Source organism: Pseudophryne corroboree, chromosome 10, assembly GCF_028390025.1.
Source record: "Pseudophryne corroboree isolate aPseCor3 chromosome 10, aPseCor3.hap2, whole genome shotgun sequence".
NCBI classification, from domain to species: Eukaryota; Metazoa; Chordata; class Amphibia; order Anura; family Myobatrachidae; genus Pseudophryne; species Pseudophryne corroboree.
The window spans coordinates 332,697,182-332,717,864 of record NC_086453.1 but is presented as its reverse complement, the minus strand read 5'-3'; the positions used below and the strand labels follow the sequence as shown (position 1 = coordinate 332,717,864).

The window sequence follows — 20,683 nt, the reverse complement described above, 5'->3', positions numbered from 1 at the left end:
AGAGCGCCCAAATCCTGCTGTCAGCGGCTGCTGGGTGCGCTGACAGCAGCGGTGAAGGGAGCAGTGTGCGGCGGCCGGCGGGGGAGCAGTGTGTGGCGGCCGGCGGGGGAGCTTCCAGCAGTCGGCGTAGCTGGCAGTAGAAGTGAGGTGTGAGACGGTGGGGGAGGCACTACGGGTACTATCATCCCCGTAGACCACCGCACCGCTCCCCATCTCCTCACCTCAATCCGACTTGTTTTCAAGTTGGATTGAGTTTGTCGGAAACAGAGCCAAAACCTGTCGGATTTGGCCCCTTTTCCGACAGCAGCAGCAGGTGGATCGGCAGTATTCCGCCAATCCAACTACTTTCCGACAGCATTCCGACAAGTCAGGTTTCCAGACTTGTCGGAAAAATGTGCCCCTATTGAATAGGTTGGAACCCCTTCCGACCTATTCTAGTCGGAAACTGCCATCTTTCCGAAAAGACGGCAGTTTCCGACTCTTATTGGATACAGCCCTATGTAAAGGCAGGTATCAGTCATAGGAAAATGATACCTAAGCTAGGGTGGTCTAGAGCTTTTATAATCAATGTAATAGAGCACAAAAATTGCTCCTCCTCTCTGCATGGGATTTAAGTTGTATAATTGGTTTGCTCAGTGACACCACTAAATGTCAGGTTATCTTGAAATCAACTTAAAATCTAAAGATATTGTACAAGACGGCATGCACCTGGATGTGCGTGCATGCCATCACTGATGAGCTGCAAACAGAATTGTTCAGTGTGTATGAAAGATATCATTTGCGCGGGGTATCATGTGCGATGTCACATCTAATGTGACATCAGTAAGTGTGTACCCAGCCTTAGACTGGCCATACATCTAAAGATTTATTGTCTGGTCTGGCTGATTGGAAATAAAATCTGGTAATATATGGGAGCAAATGACAATTGACCATTTGCTCCCAAACACTGAAAAACAGACAAAAAATGGTTAATCATACAAAGTGGTTAAATCCATTTAATTTGACCTATTTATCTGAACAAACGTTTTTGTCAGATTTACAGCATTTTAGAGCAATGGTCAATTGACAATAAATCTTTAGGTGTATGGCCAGCATTATACAAGGACACCCAGAATTTGGCCACAAACTGTACACCTTGATCAGAGACAGCCATGGACACCTTGGGCCTAATTCAGACCTGACCGCAGCAGCAAATTTGTTAGCTAAAGGACAAAACCATGTGCAGTGCAGGTGAGGCAGATATAACATGTGCAGAGAGAGTTAGATTTGGGTGGGGTGTGCTTAAACTGAAATCTACATTGCAGTGTAAAAGTAAAGCAGCCAGTATTTACCCTGCACAGAAACAAAATAACTCAACCAAATCGAACTCTCTCTGCACATGTTATATCTGCCCCACCCACCCACCCCCCTTCCTGGCCTCCCCTGCAGTGCACATGGTTTTGCCCATTAGCTAACAAATTTGCTGTTGCGATCAGGTCTGCATTAGGCCTCATTATGTTTCTCTAATGAAAAGTTGTGCCAGAGCCAAAGCAGAAGGAAGACTTTGCAGTTGTATGAAATGTGACATTTGTTTCATGTGTGTTTGCACTAGAAATATTTTAATTAAATTGACTTAAACATTTTAGCTAATTAAGGAGATCATCACATCATCACCTGCAATCCCATCATGACTATGATAAACCATCATGTGATAACATCAATGTTTCAGCTACTGATGAATATGCATAACTGGATCCTGGTGAATATAAACAGAAATCCTGTGCCAGTCAAATAACAGAGGGACAACGACGTGACGGTCAGCCAGTCCGTGATACAACAATACAAGATGGATTCCTGCTCTACTAAATTCTATCATTCAGATGGCTTTGACACTAGAGAGAATCTGGAATCATATTTTTCTAACAAAGAAGAAATGATCTTTAAAGATGATTCAATTAAATTTCCAATGGAGAGTTTACACCATGCTTTCAATGAGGGTATGTACTGTTTACTACAATGGTAATATTAGCCCTAATGTGTGTATGTTCATAGTTGTACGTTAGGGAATTTAGACTGTATTCTCCAATGGGGCAGGGACTGATGTGCATTAAAAATATATTCTCTGTACAGCGCTGCATAAAATGCTGGTGCTATGTAAAGTAATGGTAACAGTAATATTTTACGTTGGAAGTAGGATTATAATTTCAATATTTTTAATCATGTATTTTTTATTGTTTTTCAAAAGGCATAAAAAATGACATAAAATCAAAGAAATGCATTTCAAGTGGTATCATACAGAATCAGCATATGCAAATATGAATACATTCAAAAGTATAGTAGACATGAAAATAATATACAGTATTAAGAAGAAAAGTACATTTAGGCCCTCATTCCGAGTTGTTCGCTCGCAAGGCGATTTTAGCAGAGTTGCTCACGCTAAGCCGCCGCCTACTGGTAGTGAATCTTAGCATCTTAAAATTGCGAACGATGTATTCGCAATATTGCGATTACAAACTACTTAGCAGTTTCAGAGTAGCTTCAGACTTACTCGGCATCTGCGATCAGTTCAGTGCTTGTCGTTCCTGGTTTGACGTCACAAACACACCCAGCGTTCGCCCAGACACTCCCCCGTTTCCCCGGCCACTCCTGCGTTTTTTCCGGAAACGGTAGCGTTTTTTCCCGCACGCCCATAAAACGGCCTGTTTCCGCCCAGTAACACCCATTTCCTGTCAATCACACTACGATCGCCGGAGCGATGAAAAAGCCGTGAGTAAAAATACTATCTCCATTGTAAAATTACTTGGCGCAGTCGCAGTGCGAATATTGCGCATGCGTACTAAGCGGAATTTCACTGCGATGCGATGAAAAATACCGAGCGAACGACTCGGAATGAGGGCCTTAGTGACAAGAAAACAGTTCAGATAAGGATAAGTATAAAAAACACAAACAATCTAGGATCTGCAAACAAACATAGGGGTACATTTACTAAGGTGGGAGATTTTTAGAACTGGTGATGTTGCCCATAGCAACCAATCAGATTATATCTATTATCTGCTAGAAGCAGCTAGATAAATGGTAAGTAGAATCTGATTGGTTGCCATGGGCAACATCACCAGTTCTAAAAATCTCCCACCTTAGTAAATTTACCCCATAGACTGTGATAGGAATCACATAACTGGAGTATAATCCAACACACTTTAGTTACACCTCAGACAGGATACAGCTTCACATGCAGGTTTTACTGGTTGGGTTTTACATGCAGTTCTTTAAAACAGCAGTATAGCATTCCAAATAGAGATGAGCGCCTGAAATTTTTCGGGTTTTGTGTTTTGGTTTTGGGTTCGGTTCCGCGGCCGTGTTTTGGGTTCGAACGCGTTTTGGCAAAACCTCACCGAATTATTTTTGTCGGATTCGGGTGTGTTTTGGATTCGGGTGTTTTTTTCCAAAAACACTAAAAAACAGCTTAAATCATAGAATTTGGGGGTCATTTTGATCCCAAAGTATTATTAACCTCAAAAACCATAATTTACACTCATTTTCAGTCTATTCTGAATACCTCACACCTCACAATATTATTTTTAGTCCTAAAATTTGCACCGAGGTCGCTGTGCGAGTAAGATAAGCGACCCTAGTGGCCGACACAAACACCGGGCCCATCTAGGAGTGGCACTGCAGTGTCACGCAGGATGTCCCTTCCAAAAAACCCTCCCCAAACAGCACATGACGCAAAGAAAAAAAGAGGCGCAATGAGGTAGCTGTGTGAGTAAGATTAGCGACCCTAGTGGCCGACACAAACACCGGGCCCATCTAGGAGTGGCACTGCAGTGTCACGCAGGATGGCCCTTCCAAAAAACCCTCCCCAAACAGCACATGACGCAAAGAAAAAAAGAGGCGCAATGAGGTAGCTGACTGTGTGAGTAAGATTAGCGACCCTAGTGGCCGACACAAACACCGGGCCCATCTAGGAGTGGCACTGCAGTGTCACGCAGGATGTCCCTTCCAAAAAACCCTCCCCAATCAGCACATGATGCAAAGAAAAAGAAAAGAAAAAAGAGGTGCAAGATGGAATTATCCTTGGGCCCTCCCACCCACCCTTATGTTGTATAAACAAAACAGGACATGCACACTTTAACCAACCCATCATTTCAGTGACAGGGTCTGCCACACGACTGTGACTGATATGACGGGTTGGTTTGGACCCCCCCCAAAAAAGAAGCAATTAATCTCTCCTTGCACAAACTGGCTCTACAGAGGCAAGATGTCCACCTCATCTTCACCCTCCGATATATCACCGTGTACATCCCCCTCCTCACAGATTATCAATTCGTCCCCACTGGAATCCACCATCTCAGCTCCCTGTGTACTTTGTGGAGGCAATTGTTGCTGGTCAATGTCTCCGCGGAGGAATTGATTATAATTCATTTTAATGAACATCATCTTCTCCACATTTTCTGGATGTAACCTCGTACGCCGATTGCTGACAAGGTGAGCGGCGGCACTAAACACTCTTTCGGAGTACACACTTGTGGGAGGGCAACTTAGGTAGAATAAAGCCAGTTTGTGCAAGGGCCTCCAAATTGCCTCTTTTTCCTGCCAGTATAAGTACGGACTGTGTGACGTGCCTACTTGGATGCGGTCACTCATATAATCCTCCACCATTCTATCAATGTTGAGAGAATCATATGCAGTGACAGTAGACGACATGTCCGTAATCGTTGTCAGGTCCTTCAGTCCGGACCAGATGTCAGCATCAGCAGTCGCTCCAGACTGCCCTGCATCACCGCCAGCGGGTGGGCTCGGAATTCTGAGCCTTTTCCTCGCACCCCCAGTTGCGGGAGAATGTGAAGGAGGAGATGTTGACAGGTCGCGTTCCGCTTGACTTGACAATTTTGTCACCAGCAGGTCTTTCAACCCCAGCAGACCTGTGTCTGCCGGAAAGAGAGATCCAAGGTAGGCTTTAAATCTAGGATCGAGCACGGTGGCCAAAATGTAGTGCTCTGATTTCAACAGATTGACCACCCGTGAATCCTTGTTAAGCGAATTAAGGGCTGCATCCACAAGTCCCACATGCCTAGCGGAATCGCTCCGTGTTAGCTCCTTCTTCAATGCCTCCAGCTTCTTCTGCAAAAGCCTGATGAGGGGAATGACCTGACTCAGGCTGGCAGTGTCTGAACTGACTTCACGTGTGGCAAGTTCAAAGGGCATCAGAACCTTGCACAACGTTGAAATCATTCTCCACTGCACTTGAGACAGGTGCATTCCATCTCCTATATCGTGCTCAATTGTATAGGCTTGAATGGCCTTTTGCTGCTCCTCCAACCTCTGAAGCATATAGAGGGTTGAATTCCACCTCGTTACCACTTCTTGCTTCAGATGATGGCAGGGCAGGTTCAGTAGTTTTTGGTGGTGCTCCAGTCTTCTGTACGTGGTGCCTGTACGCCGAAAGTGTCCCGCATTCTTCTGGCCACCGACAGCATCTCTTGCACACCCCTGTCGTTTTTTAAAAAATTCTGCACCACCAAATTCAAGGTATGTGCAAAACATGGGACGTGCTGGAATTTGCCCATATTTAATGCACACACAATATTGCTGGCGTTGTCCGATGCCACAAATCCACAGGAGAGTCCAATTGGGGTAAGCCATTCCGCGATGATCTTCCTCAGTTGCCGTAAGAGGTTTTCAGCTGTGTGCGTATTCTGGAAAGCGGTGATACAAAGCGTAGCCTGCCTAGGAAAGAGTTGGCGTTTGCGAGATGCTGCTACTGGTGCCGCCGCTGCTGTTCTTGCGGCGGGAGTCCATACATCTACCCAGTGGGCTGTCACAGTCATATAGTCCTGACCCTGCCCTGCTCCACTTGTCCACATGTCCGTGGTTAAGTGGACATTGGGTACAACTGCATTTTTTAGGACACTGGTGAGTCTTTTTCTGACGTCCGTGTACATTCTCGGTATCGCCTGCCTAGAGAAGTGGAACCTAGATGGTATTTGGTAACGGGGGCACACTGCCTCAATAAATTGTCTAGTTCCCTGTGAACTAACGGCGGATACCGGACGCACGTCTAACACCAACATAGTTGTCAAGGACTCAGTTATCCGCTTTGCAGTAGGATGACTGCTGTGATATTTCATCTTCCTCGCAAAGGACTGTTGAACAGTCAATTGCTTACTGGAAGTAGTACAAGTGGGCTTACGACTTCCCCTCTGGGATGACCATCGACTCCCAGCGGCAACAACAGCAGCGCCAGCAGCAGTAGGCGTTACACGCAAGGATGCATCGGAGGAATCCCAGGCAGGAGAGGACTCGTCAGACTTGCCAGTGACATGGCCTGCAGGACTATTGGCATTCCTGGGGAAGGAGGAAATTGACACTGAGGGAGTTGGTGGGGTGGTTTGCGTGAGCTTGGTTACAAGAGGAAGGGATTTACTGGTCAGTGGACTGCTTCCGCTGTCACCCAAAGTTTTTGAACTTGTCACTGACTTATTATGAATGCGCTGCAGGTGACGTATAAGGGAGGATGTTCCGAGGTGGTTAACGTCCTTACCCCTACTTATTACAGCTTGACAAAGGGAACACACGGCTTGACACCTGTTGTCCGCATTTCTGGTGAAATACCTCCACACCGAAGAGCTGATTTTTTTGGTATTTTCACCTGGCATGTCAACGGCCATATTCCTCCCACGGACAACAGGTGTCTCCCCGGGTGCCTGACTTAAACAAACCACCTCACCATCAGAATCCTTCTGGTCAATTTCCTCCCCAGCGCCAGCAACACCCATATCCTCCTCATCCTGGTGTACTTCAACACTGACATCTTCAATCTGACTATCAGGAACTGGACTGCGGGTGCTCCTTCCAGCACTTGCAGGGGGCATGCAAATAGTGGAAGGCGCATGCTCTTCACGTCCAGTGTTGGGAAGGTCAGGCATCGCAAACGACACAATTGGACTCTCCTTGTGGATTTGGGATTTCAAAGAACGCACAGTTCTTTGCGGTGCTTTTGCCAGCTTGAGTCTTTTCAGTTTTCTAGCGAGAGGCTGAGTGCTTCCATCCTCATGTGAAGCTGAACCACTAGCCATGAACATAGGCCAGGGCCTCAGCCGTTCCTTGCCACTCCGTGTGGTAAATGGCATATTGGCAAGTTTACGCTTCTCCTCCGACAATTTTATTTTAGGTTTTGGAGTCCTTTTTTTTCTGATATTTGGTGTTTTGGATTTGACATGCTCTGTACTATGACATTGGGCATCGGCCTTGGCAGACGACGTTGCTGGCATTTCATCGTCTCGGCCATGACTAGTGGCAGCAGCTTCAGCACGAGGTGGAAGTGGATCTTGATCTTTCCCTAATTTTGGAACCTCAACTTTTTTGTTCTCCATATTTTATAGGCAGAACTAAAAGGCACCTCAGGTAAACAATGGAGATGGATGGATTGGATACTAGTATACAATTATGGACGGACTGCCACGGTTAGGTGGTATAAAAAAACCACGGTTAGGTGGTATATATTGTAATACAATTATGGATGGACAGACTGCCTGCCGAGTGCCGACACAGAGGTAGCCACAGCCGTGAACTACCGCACTGTACACTGGTTGATAAAGAGATAGTAGTATACTCGTAACAACTAGTATGACACTATGACGGTATAAAGAATGAAAAAAAAACCACGGTTAGGTGGTATATATTATAATAATACAATTATGGATGGACGGACTGCCTGCCGAGTTCCGACACAGAGGTAGCCACAGCCGTGAACTACTGCACTGTACACTGGTTGATAAAGAGATAGTAGTATACTCGTAACAACTAGTATGACTGACTATGACGGTATAAAGAATGAAAAAAAAACCACGGTTAGGTGGTATATATTGTAATACAATTATGGATGGACGGACTGCCTGCAGAGTTCCGACACAGAGGTAGCCACAGCCGTGAACTACCGCACTGTACACTGGTTGATAAAGAGATAGTAGTATACTCGTAACAACTAGTATGACTGACTATGACGGTATAAAGAATGAAAAAAAAACCACGGTTAGGTGGTATATATTGTAATACAATTATGGATGGACGGACTGCCTGCCGAGTTCCGACACAGAGGTAGCCACAGCCGTGAACTACCGCACTGTACACTGGTTGATAAAGAGATAGTAGTATACTCGTAACAACTAGTATGACTGACTATGACGGTATAAAGAATGAAAAAAAAACCACGGTTAGGTGGTATATATTATAATACAATTATGGATGGACGGACTGCCTGCCGACTGCCGACACAGAGGTAGCCACAGCCGTGAACTACCGCACTGTACACTGGTTGATAAAGAGATAGTAGTATACTCGTAACAACTAGTATGACTATGACGACGGTATAAAGAAAGAAAAAAAAAATACCACGGTTAGGTGGTATATAATTATACAATTATGGATGGACGGACTGCCTGCCGAGTGCCGACTGCCGACACAGAGGTAGCCACAGCCGTGAACTACCGCACTGTACTGTGTCTGCTGCTAATATAGACTGGTTGATAAAGAGATAGTATACAACAATATACTACTATACTGGTGGTCAGGCACTGGTCACCACTAGTCACACTGGCAGTGGCACTCCTGCAGCAAAAGTGTGCACTGTTTAATTTTAAATTAATATAATATTATGTACTCCTGGCTCCTGCTATAACAACCTGCAGTGCTCCCCAGTCTCCCCCACAATTATTATAAGCTTTTATACATTGATGTGCAGCACACTGGGCTGAGCTGAGTGCACACAGACTGAGTCACACTGTGTGACTGCTGTGTATCGTTTTTTTCAGGCAGAGAACGGATATAGCAGAGAACGGATATATTAAATAAAAGTTAACTTAACAACAACTGCACTGGTCACTGTGGTAAACTCTGTCTGCACAATCTCTCTCTCTCTCTCTCTCTCTCTTCTAATCTATTGTAATGGAGAGGACGCCAGCCACGTCCTCTCCCTATCAATCTCAATGCACGTGTGAAAATGGCGGCGACGCGCGGCTCCTTATATAGAATCCGAGTCTCGCGAGAATCCGACAGCGTCATGATGACGTTCGGGCGCGCTCGGGTTAACCGAGCAAGGCGGGAAGATCCGAGTCGCTCGGACCCGTGAAAAAAAAAGTGAAGTTCGTGCGGGTTCGGATTCAAAGAAACCGAACCCGCTCATCTCTAATTCCAAATTCTGGTAATCACAAACAGTACATTTTTCAAATGGCTTCTAACGTAACCACAGACTCCATCTGTTGTCTGACCACTTGCTGGCATCAGGAGCAATGACCTACTGAACAAAACACATTTTTGGTTTAAAGATTTTATTCATTTTTAACACAGAAGTGTAATATAGTATAACATATGATGTCTTTTGAACTGAATAATCCTTGAGGAGTAATGTAGATTGGCGTTGCATATAAACGGACTTGGGAGGAGTAGAGAAAATAAGCAGTATTACAATGATAAAAGTACAAATACAGTGTCATATATATCATTGCTGCTTAGAAAACATACAGATGGTAATATTTCGGAATTTGATTGCAATAGAGAATCAAAGTCAATTAAAAAGAAAAAAAAGAAGGAGTTAAATTGAGACATACGGAAGGACGAAGACTATGAAGGGAGGGAAGGTAGGAAAGGAATGGGGGGGGTAGAGGTTTCCTAGGTCAAGATAGATTGACAGGTAAGTTTGTGCTTGATCTTCAACATATGGTGTGGGTTGTGGTCATCATAGGTCGGTTGTAAGAGATAAATTGTACCAAATATCCTTTTTTGTCTCATCATCTAGAGAGGCGATGTATCCACCCCATTTCTGAGTAAATTTGTTTATTTGACTATTAGGATTGAGCGAAAGGGCTCTCTTGTCAAAGTAAATCAATTGTAGTCATTTGTGTTTCAATTCTTGAATTGTAGGTGATGATTTAACAGTCCAGTGTATTAGGATGAGTTTCTTTGCCATGGTTAAAGTGATGATAAGAAACGGGATGAGGTTGCGATCTGTTGTGGGGAGGCTCCAACTCTCAAAGTTTAGACATAGACTGGCTAATGGGTTCAGTTCCAACCTTACTCGAATGGAGGATTCAAGAAAAGCTAGAACTTTTCGCCAGAATTTCAATATCTTTGTACAGGCTCAGATAGAGTGAAAGAATTTCGCATTTGACATAGAGCATTTGGGGCATATGCCCGATTCTAGACTAGACATGTACCTTCTTTGGGCAGGGGCGATATATATTCTGTGTAGTGATTTGAAGTGAACTTCTTGTAGGTATACCGATTGTAAAATGCTCATTATCTAAGGGGTCTGGGCGTTAAATAGGTTATGACTTGAGATTGTGGGTATATCTGTGCTCCATGAACGAGCTAGCGTGTTAAGATGATTATCATTCTGGGAAGTCATAAGGATGAGGTAAAGTGACTTGGATTTAAAGGTTTTCTTGGAGAGAGAGTTAAAAAAGGGGTCTAGGGGGTGAGTTATCTTGGGCTTAATGTTGTTTGGTATTAAGGAGAGGGTAAAGTGTCTGGCTTGCAGGTAAAGATAAAACTGGGAGTTAGGTAGTTTATATGTCTCCTTGAGGGAGGAGAAAGATAGTATGATTCCTCCTGGGTCGAATAATTTTGTTGCCAAGTTAAGTCCTTTCTCAGACCATTGGTGGAAGGTATTGTCTAAGATGGATGGAGTAAAGTTAGGGTTGCCCCAGAGTGGGATGAATGGGGTTCTAGTGTGGGATGATTTGAGAATTTTATTTATTTTAATCCAGCTAGAGTAGGTATCCCGGAATAATGTATGGTTTTAAATTTTCTTAGGTATGAGATTGGTTGGCGTGTGTAGAAGCGCTCCAGGCGAGAAAGGGCGAAAGACCTGTTGTTCTAAAATTTTGTCCGTATGGTTGGAAGTTTCCATGAGTCAATCCGCTATATAACGAACGTGGGTGGTAAGGGCTTATAGGTAGAAGTTTGGTAGATTGAGTTCACCTGAGGTTTTTGGTTTATAGAGTTTTTTTTAGGATATTCTCGACCTTTTGCCATTCCATAGGAAGGAAGATATAGCTTTTTCAAAATTTTGTATATCATGTTTTGTAATGAGGCATGGTAGCATTTGTAGAATATAGTATATTTTTGTAAATATAACGCTCTTTAAAACTGCTGTTCTACCAAATAAAGATAACGGTAAGTTGGTCCATGATTTTAGTTGTGAGTGAATTTTCAATAGAAGAGGGGTAAAGTTGGCCGGGTAAAGTGTCGAGGGTCTATTAGTAATTTGAATTCCTAGGTAAGTAATTTGTGAGGATTGGATCTGAAATTGGGCTAGGGCTGGATGGGCTCGGATGGCGGAACATAAAGGGTGAATGGGTAGGATAACTGATTTTGAAATGTTAATTTTATAACCGGAGATGGGGCTGAAGGAAGTAATAATGTCTAGAATTATTGGCAAGGATACTGTCGGGTTGGATATGAAGAGAATCATATCGTCGGCAATTAATGACATTTTTAATTCTGAGGAAGAAATATATATACCTGTAAATCTTGTGTCTGAGCGAAGTGCGATTGCAAGGGGTTCTATTGCCATGGCAAATAAGAGGGGTGAAAGAGGGCATCCCTGCCGTGTTCCTTTCTGTATAGGGAAGGGGGGGGGGAAGCCATTACAGGCTATTTGGGATGTTGGTAATGTGTATATTGTCTAGAGGAAATTTATGAAAGTGGGGGGAAAGCTAAATCGTTCTAATGTGAGGAACAAATGGGACCACTGCACTAGATCGAAAGCCTTTTCGGCGTCTATGGAAAGTATGATTTTTCCATTGGACCCATCTGTTCCCACCTCGTCAGCCTGAATTGTAGCCAGCACTTTACGAATGTTCGTGACTGAATGTCTTCCTTTAATGAAACCTGACTGGTCCGGATGGATTACCGCAGGAAGGATTGGGTTTAGTCTAGTGGCTAGGATTTTTGTGAGAAGTTTATAGTCACAATTTAATAATGAGATGGGTCTATACGAGCCTGGAAGAGCAGGATTTTTCCCTGGCTTTGGAATTAATTTAATTATTGCTGAATTGAAATACAAGGGAGGTGAACTTTTATATAGAATGTAATTGTAGAATGTTGTTAAGATTGGGGAAACATGATCTATGAATAGTTTATAAAATTCTCCACAGTATCCATCCGGACCAGGTGCCTTGGCTGGTTTCAAGGACTTGATATTCAGTCTGACTTCTTCGACTGTAATTGGTCGAGTTAGTGAGGGGATTAGGTCTTGTGGGGCTTGAGGGTATAGTAAGTTTTGCCAGATAGATTGGGGTATATCCGAGGATGAAGCAGTGGTAGTGGTAGGTGTATCAGGGGGCAAGTCTGGAGGGGTGGAGGTGGAGGGGGGAATGGAAGGACTCACTATTGGAATATATATTTGCGAAATATTCACTCATTATTTGGGTTATTTGTTTATTGAGGAAGTGTGTTTCCCATCTGGGAGTATTAATGGTTGCACTCTCATTGGAGGTCTGGTCCCATTTAAAATATTGGTTAAAAATTTGCTGGTTTTATTTCCAAACCTATGGTAACGAAAATTGGAGGAAAATTGATATTTATCTGCCATTGATTGTAGTAGTTTATCGAATTTAATCTTTGCCGTCAGGTATATGGACTTATTGGAACTAGAAGGATTTTGGCTATAGGTAGAATAGGCACTCGTAAGTGTTTGTTGGAGGGAAATATATGATTCTGAATTTCGCTTTTTTGCCTGGGATTCATAGGATAGGACTGCTCCTCTAATGACTGCTTTCGCCGTCATCCAGTATAGGGATGGGTCCGAGGCAAGAAGGTGTTTGTTGTGTTCATGATAGTCTTCCCAAACTTTATTTAAACAAGCAATACATTTAGGGGAATTAATCAGATGTGCTGGAAATCTCCATGTTCTGTGTGTGGAGACCTCATTTTGAGTTTTTAATTTTAGCCATACCGATGCATGGTCTGATACTATTATTGGCTCAATACCGGAGTCCGTGACTTGGATAAAGAGGGTGTTAGATAGAGTTATATAATCTATACGGGATAGGGTATTGTGAGCAGAGGATAGGCAGGTGTATTCACGCTCAGTAGGGTTGAGAGCTCTCCACACGTCAACCAGCTGAAGCATAGACAAAAAGGAGGGAATACCTTGTTTAGATGGTGGGTGGGATGAGGGTGCTGGCAGAGATTTATCCAAATGAGGATGGGAAATCAAATTAAATTCACCTCCCAAGATTATATTAGAGGAGGCGAAGGGTAGAAGTTTCTGCGTTAATGTGTGTAGGAAAGATTGGGGTTTGTAGTTAGGAGCGTATAGGGAACATAAAGTGTAGATGGTGGAGTAAATCTTAACCAAAACTATGATATACCGGCCTTCTGGGTCCACCTCAGTGGACAATATATCATATGGGATAGTTTTCGAGATCAGGATGACAACTCCCCTAGATTTGGAATTAAAGGGGGAGGAGGCTAGGAGTCTCCAATTAAGCATCTGCAGTTTGGCTGTTTCCTTGACTATGAGGTGAGATTCTTGGATAAATGCTATGTCTAATTGTTGACTATTTAAGTAAACCAGTACCTTACGGCGCTTTGCTGGAGAGTTGAAATCTCCCACATTGATCGATCCAATCTTTAAAGATGACATGGGAAGTAGGGGGGTAGGGGTATCAGCAGCACAGTATATACTCTGAATTTAATGATGGTAGACCTGGATGTAGAAGGGAAACATAAGGGGAAAAAACAAGAAGGGAGGGGAAGACAAGACAATGCAATAACATAATGCAGCATGGGTGTGTACCTCATGGTAAATAAAGAATCAGTTTGCCTGGTGGCATATTGCTTCCGCAGCATACTAAAACTTATATATAACACAACAGCACTATTTAAAGTGTGTAGGAAATTAGAGTGATACGTAACGGAACATAACAGGTGTTCTAGAACCCTTAGAAGTTGTTAAAATAGACCTCTTTATGAATGACATAGATGTAGCTTGTGTATTGTACCATAAAGGTACAGGGAGTGTGGCAGGCAGGGAGAATGAGCTGTCGAGGTATATAGAGGGGGCGTCTGACACAGTTCAGTCTGTGTAGTCAGAAGTAGAAAGTAGTATTTAGTATTGTATGGAGGGGAATATTGGAAAGGAAAGGACAGGGGGGGAATGAAGGGTATAGTTAGAGGGAGGGGAAGGGGGGGGGGAGGTGTAAGTGTGTATTAGACTGTCCGAAGACCTAGCGTTCATACTTCAGAGGTAGTAACTAACCTAGAGTAGACGGAACTAGTGAAATATGTGAAATATAGAGATACAGTCTTATAAACTGATAAATTTGCTTATAATAATACCAGTAAACAACACATAGCTATAAGTGGGTATTAGAGGAACGTCTATTTTTGTGATGGTTGTGGGTCGGAGATATCTTCTGGTATCTGGCGATGCTCTTCTCTCAGAAAGGCTTGTGCATCATCAGGGGAATTAAAATCATAATGTTTGTCATTATAGAAGATGTGCAGGCGCGCCGGGTACATAAGTGCAAATCTTCATTTTTCAGAGACGAGAGAGGAGCAAATTGGAAAAAAAGCTTTTCTCGCCCAGGTGAGTCAACCGAGAAGTCCTGAAAGAGACGTATGCGTTTACCTTCCCATACCAGATCTGGGATCTGTCTGGAAGCTTTCCAGATAGCAAGCTTGTGCAAGTAGTTTAGGCATTTAAAGATAATAACCCTAGGCCTTTTGTCATGTGGCTTAGGAGGGGGGCCTACTCTGTGGGCTCTTTCAATCACTAGGTCTTTGCATTCCGTTTCTATCTTCAGGAGTTTTGGGAGGGTGATGGTTATAAAGGATGTGATATCCGGACCTTTTAATGATTCCGGGACTCCAACAATTCTAATATTGCATCTTCATGATCTGTTCTCTATATCAAAAACTTTATTCCAAAGCTGATGATTTTCTTTCTGGAGTCTGAGGATCTGGCACTGTGCAATCATGGGAGATTGTTCCTATATGATTCTCTGCGTCAGAGAGCCTGCCCTGTAGATTCTGTATTTGCTGGGTTATTTCTGACACTGCCTGTGTCAGTAATGGAGACATGGGGGTAAATTTACTAAGAATCGTATTTTCCCGTTTGAGGTCAAAGTTCAATCACGAATGACATCGAAAGTGTAAATATGCAACTTTTTGAATTGATTACGACTAATTTACTAAGCTGCCGTATTCTGCATTTTCGGGTTTTCCGATGTCGATGTCATTCGGTTTTTTTGGCAGTGTTTTACGTGAGTGACTTGTAAAACACTGCCGGCTTTAATACAATGAATCTCGGCCGGATCTGAGAGATCCGTACTGGGCTTCATTGTGCACCTTGTAAAAAGAAACAACCCTGATCCAGGCGCTAATTTATTGATTGTATTCCTTACTTTTAATGTAAAATTTATAATAAACTATAAGCTGCAATCTCTGTCCAGCTGTACCTGTGTACGTACAGCTAAGGCTTGATCGTAAATTGATCAAGAGGCTACACAAGAAAGAAAAGAAAATGACTGATTGCGCTATCTCTCCAGGTGCGTATATGAATAAAGACACGTTTTTTTCCACTTCTCTGGTGTTTATTTTAGTACAAATGTTATATCCCATACAACAATATAATTAAAACTCAATATGCATGCATATTCATTATGAGCTCATTCTAAAAAAATTTTTAAAGATAATAAAATGGTAATATTTCTCTGTTTTAAACATCTAGTGCTCAATCCTATCAGAGACAATTGGTACTAGTTCCACTCCTAAATTAAATGCAACATAGCTTATGTACCCGCAGTGTTTAAACGGTATTTTTCCAAAGATGAAAAACTCAGTTCTTTGTATATAGACACAGTTTCCACAACATTAAATGATGTTTTTCCCGGTTGTGTTAGAACTCAGTCTTTTGCATATGACCACAGTTCTTATTCATATATTATGCATAGTCCATATACTGACAGTTTTAGCACTGAAGTAAACCGCTTACCACCTTGTCCGTGGATACAGACGTGATGGGGAGATCCTCGCCGTGCACAGCGGTGATGGTTTGCTTTCTCCCTCCCCGTCTGTCTTCCGTGGTGGTAGCGGTGCTGGATGGTTTCTAACCCTCAGCGTGTTTGGGGCCGCTTGTATGTGGACGGTTTGCAGAGTAGACTCTCCACCTGGCTGGCCGCGTCTCCTCTGATTGCGGTACAGCTTGGGCGGCAGGTGTGTGAGAGGTCTCGTTGGTTGTCCTTAGCTCCCAATCCGGCAGGGTAGATCCCAAATAATAATGTCGCTGGTCACTTAGCAGGGTGAAAGGCAATTCTCTAACGCGTTTCGCACACAGGTGCTTCCTCAAAGAGTGAGGTCACTTTCGGTCAACCGCTGACCACAAAGTTCCCACCATTGGTTACAATGGAGCGCATAGGCGCTACATTGTAACACTGCCGGGTGCCGCCTGTCAGACAGTACAGGAGCACACAGCCGATCAGGAGGGTGCCACAACGTGGAACTCCCTGATTGGCTGAAGAAACCCACTTAGACATCAGTCAGAGGGGGTTTCTGGCATTCGGGGAAAGGGGTCCCATGTGAAAACATGGGGCCCCTTTCAGTTCGTGGTCGGGTGTCCGTTTTTTTATTTTTACAAGTACGTGGATTACAAATGGATTATCCGAGGAGCCTTCTACCCTGGATTTGGTGAGTAGAATTTTTTCAACAGGTACACCATGGATTCTACTGGAGAAGAGGACCGACCTGCGTGGGAACATAAGTTAAGTATGTGTATATGGTGGTGTGTATGTATGCATTAAAGTTATACTTTCAAGGTGTGTGTGTAATGTCTTTATTGGGGTATTTTTTTAGTAGTAGTACTACAGGTACCAGCGGGCCCGGTTTTCCGCCGCATGCTGGTACTTGTGGTTCTCCAAGTACCAGCTTGCGGGGGAGGCTTGCTGGGACTTGTAGTACTGCTACTAAAAACAATATTCATAACTTTCAACAAAGGCTATCAGCCCCCCATCCGCAGCCCATTGGATGGGGGGGACTGCCTCGGGCTTCACCCCTGGCCCTTGGGTGGCTGGGGGGGGACCCCTTGATTGAAGGGGTCCCCACTCCCCCAGGGTACCCCAGCCAGGGGTGACTAGTTGGATATTTGATGCCACGGCCGCAGGGCACTGTATAAAAGTGACCCCCGGATGTGGCACTATCTGTCCAGCTAGTGGAGCCCGGTGCTGGTTTCCAAAATACGGGGGACCCCTACGCTTTTTGTCCCCCGTATTTTTGGAACGAGGACCAGGCGCAGAGCCCGATGCTGGTTGTTTAAATATGGGGGAACCCCTGTCCATTTTTTCCCCATATTTCTGCAACCAGGATCGGCTCAAAGAGCCCGAGGCTGGTTTGCCTTAGGAGGGGGGACCCCACGCAATTTTATTTACGAAAATTAACACTTTCCCACCTCTTCCTACTGATATACATGCACGGATCTCATGGATCCGTGCATGCCTATCCAATCACGGCTCAAAAAAGCAGGTCTGTTTTTTTTTTAGCACTTTTTTACGAATTGTAATTTTTCACGGCAGTGTTTGGCTATTTTGAGATTTGCACTTTTTAGTAAATGACCGAGTTCTACTAATTTGCTGGCATATTTGACCAATGGTGTATTCATTAGTATTTTTTTTCTTGGACTTCCAAAAAAATACGAATGCCCTCATCACTGCCGTGATTTGAGTTTAGTAAATTCCCGAGATGACACTTTGAAGAAAAAACGGCATCTCGGTCAAAATCAGGAGCTTAGTAAATATATCCCATGGTGTTTTGGATTGCTTCTACTATGTCTTTATATGTTACAGGGGAGTCAGGGGAGCGCCGTACCTGAGGAGAATCAGGATCTTCTGAAGCTGCTGCAGCAGCTTTCTTATGTGCAGGGACGCTGTGCGCTGTGTCAGCGTCCGGCGCCATGATGGGTTCAGCGCGGCGTTTCTCCTGTCTGGGCTGTAGCGGCTTGACGGCGGGCGGGGAAGCCAGATACTTCTCCATCTGGGCTCAGTATACTTTTATGCCGCAGGGGAGAGAGGTGATGTAGGCGTTCGGCAGCCTTTTAGAGTGTAGTTTGTCGGGTTCTGAACGGAGCAGCGGAGCTATGCTGCGACCTGCATGAGACCGGAAGCGGAAGTCAACAAAACACATTTTTAAAGACAGCAAACAAGGTCAAGTGACTAGCCCAGCTGTGGCTAATCACAGACTCAGCTAAAACCCGGACTGGATTTCAACAGACCTGTTCCTGCCATTCCAAACCTGCAAAAGCCTTCCTTTCCACATTACCCTCAAGTAGAAGTGGCAGTGCTGTTCCTGCCACAAGATGTGTACATCAAAATTTCTGAAAGCTTGCCCACTGTCAGTGGTATTTGTAGGCAGGTCAGTGTGTGCAGAATGCAGAACATTTGTGAATGAACCTAAAAGTATAGTAATCAAGAGGCAGTAGTAAGAGCATAGAGGGAGTTCTGCCAGAGGCCCCTATACATTTTCATACTTCACTGGACATTTACGTTTAGTGTACATAAAATGTTTAGGTGAAAGTGTAGTATTGACTAATGCCACCCAGGTAGAAGAAAAGGAGGGAGTGTCAGGTGCCATCCTAGTACGAGCAATACAAATACAGGATAGCATAAGAAGATTAGTAACATAAAGATGAAGGTGGACAGAGGGAATCCTGCATATCTAGGTCAAAAATACAAATATGTGGGTTCATTAGAGGAATTTAGATACCTATGTTATATACACAAGCCATTCATAGAATAGACACCTGTGGGCATAGCCAGAGCAGATGCCAGAAATCAGCAGATGAAGCAGAGCACTTAGGGCAGATATCGGACACCGATCCTCGAAAATTGAAAAAGTTTGCTTGGGGTCCATTAGACCATGTGCAAAATATATAGTTTTATCTGCTGAAATCTAGCATATGCTGTGGTGACTCTGGAGGATCCAAGGACATATTCCCAATCTTCCGCAACAAGTGTGCCCAAATCCACCTCCCATTTAACACAAAGGGCAACCAGAGCATCAGTCCCAGTGGAGGAGAGGAGGGAGGAGTAGAGAACAGAGACCATTCTATGACAGGGCATTGTATAGGGGTACATATGTGTATGGGTCTCAGTCATTTGTGGAGCAGGGCCTTTCCGCTGTGTAGCCAAGACATGATGGAGTTGAAGGTATCAGTAAACGTAGTGTTTAGGAATGACATACATTGAGGACAAATAAGCATAAGCATGGATAACCCCATCCTGATAAAGTTGTCCAATAGCAGATATCCCAAGAAATACAACTAGAACTAGACTCTAAACTACGGGTTTCTGGGAAAGTAATTTTATTCCACAAGGGAGAACAAGCGTTTATAGAGTGGTCTCCTAGCAATGTCTCAGCTGCCTTCCACACTCTCTGAGCCTGTTGTAGCATTGGCGGGAGGGAAGAGGGGGGTGCAAGCCATAAGAAACTATATAGGGGGAAATGTTTGTCCCGCTCTTTCTAAGAGGTCCACAGGAGGCTTACTATAGACCCATTCACTGGACTGTGCTAATTGAGTGGCTAAATAATAGAGACAAATATCAGGCAGGGCCAAACCACCCTCTCCTCTAGATCTACATCTTGATTTACATGCATAATGTGCTCTTTTGTGTCCCCAAATAAAGGAAGTGATATGGCGTCATATCAACAGGAATTGGGAAAGTGGAACATAAACCAGGGCATCCTGGAGGACAAAGAGGAATTCAGGCTGGATAATAATTAATTAGATTTACAGGGCCAGTGGCCGATAATGGAAGCTTCTGCCATATTTGTGATTTTACATGTAATTAATCTATCTGGAGAGCTAGATTTAGAGGAATAAAGGCAGCAGGAGAATGAGAAATTTGCATATCTAGGTACTTAAACTGAGTAAAGCATTTAAGGGGAGGGTCATAAGAGAAGGGTTGTGGCATAGAGGAAAGTAGCGGAATCGGGATAGGTATGAAATACCTAAAATCAAAATCCCGACGGTCGATATCCCGACAGCAGTTGACCGACGGTCAAAATCCCGACATGGACAAAATCCTGACATGGACAAAATATCAACATTTAAAATACCGACAAGGTCAAAAACCGACATGTAAAATGCCAACAGGTCAAAATACCGATATGCGGTTTTCAAAAAAAATTGTGTGTATGTTGACATAGTTCGACATGGACACCATATTAGTGTACCACGTCCCCTCGCATGGCTCACTGCTCTAGCCATGCTTCAGGCACGGTGCCTCGCTGTTCTCCGCACACTATTATATTCCCCCTCCACGTCCTTCGAGATGGATAAAGTATGAACAAGTCGGTTTCAATGAAAAAAATCATGAAAAACTCATGTCGGTATTTTGACCTGTCGGGGTTTTACATGTCGGTATTTTTACCTTGTCTGTATTTTAAATGTCGGTATTTTGTCCATGTCGGGATTTTGACCGTCGGTCAACTGCTGTAGGGATTTCGACCATCGGATTTTGATATAAGGTAAATTGACTGCATCCCGTGGAAACACCACAGACTTGTTCCAGTTAATAATACCTCAGTAATAATACTAGTAGAAAGATTAAGTATCTGCACACTGAAATTAAAATGGTGTAAATGTATGTAGATCACTGACATACAGCCACTTGTTAAATCCCTCTTAAATCAAAGACAAATCAGTATA

The 20,683-nt window shown here is 43.7% G+C and overlaps 1 long non-coding RNA gene across 1 annotated transcript in view; it reads right to left on the bottom strand.

The window, feature by feature from the left end:
• Positions 1 to 15,642: 15,642 nt before the first annotated feature.
• Positions 15,643 to 20,683, bottom strand: part of LOC134965600 (uncharacterized) — a 101,157-nt gene continuing 96,116 nt past the window's right edge. The window contains exons 7-8 of the long non-coding RNA XR_010188459.1: positions 17,845 to 18,122; positions 15,643 to 16,728 (exon numbers count right to left, since the gene is read on the bottom strand). This is a non-coding gene — a long non-coding RNA (uncharacterized LOC134965600). The remainder of the gene's footprint in view (positions 16,729 to 17,844; positions 18,123 to 20,683) is intronic.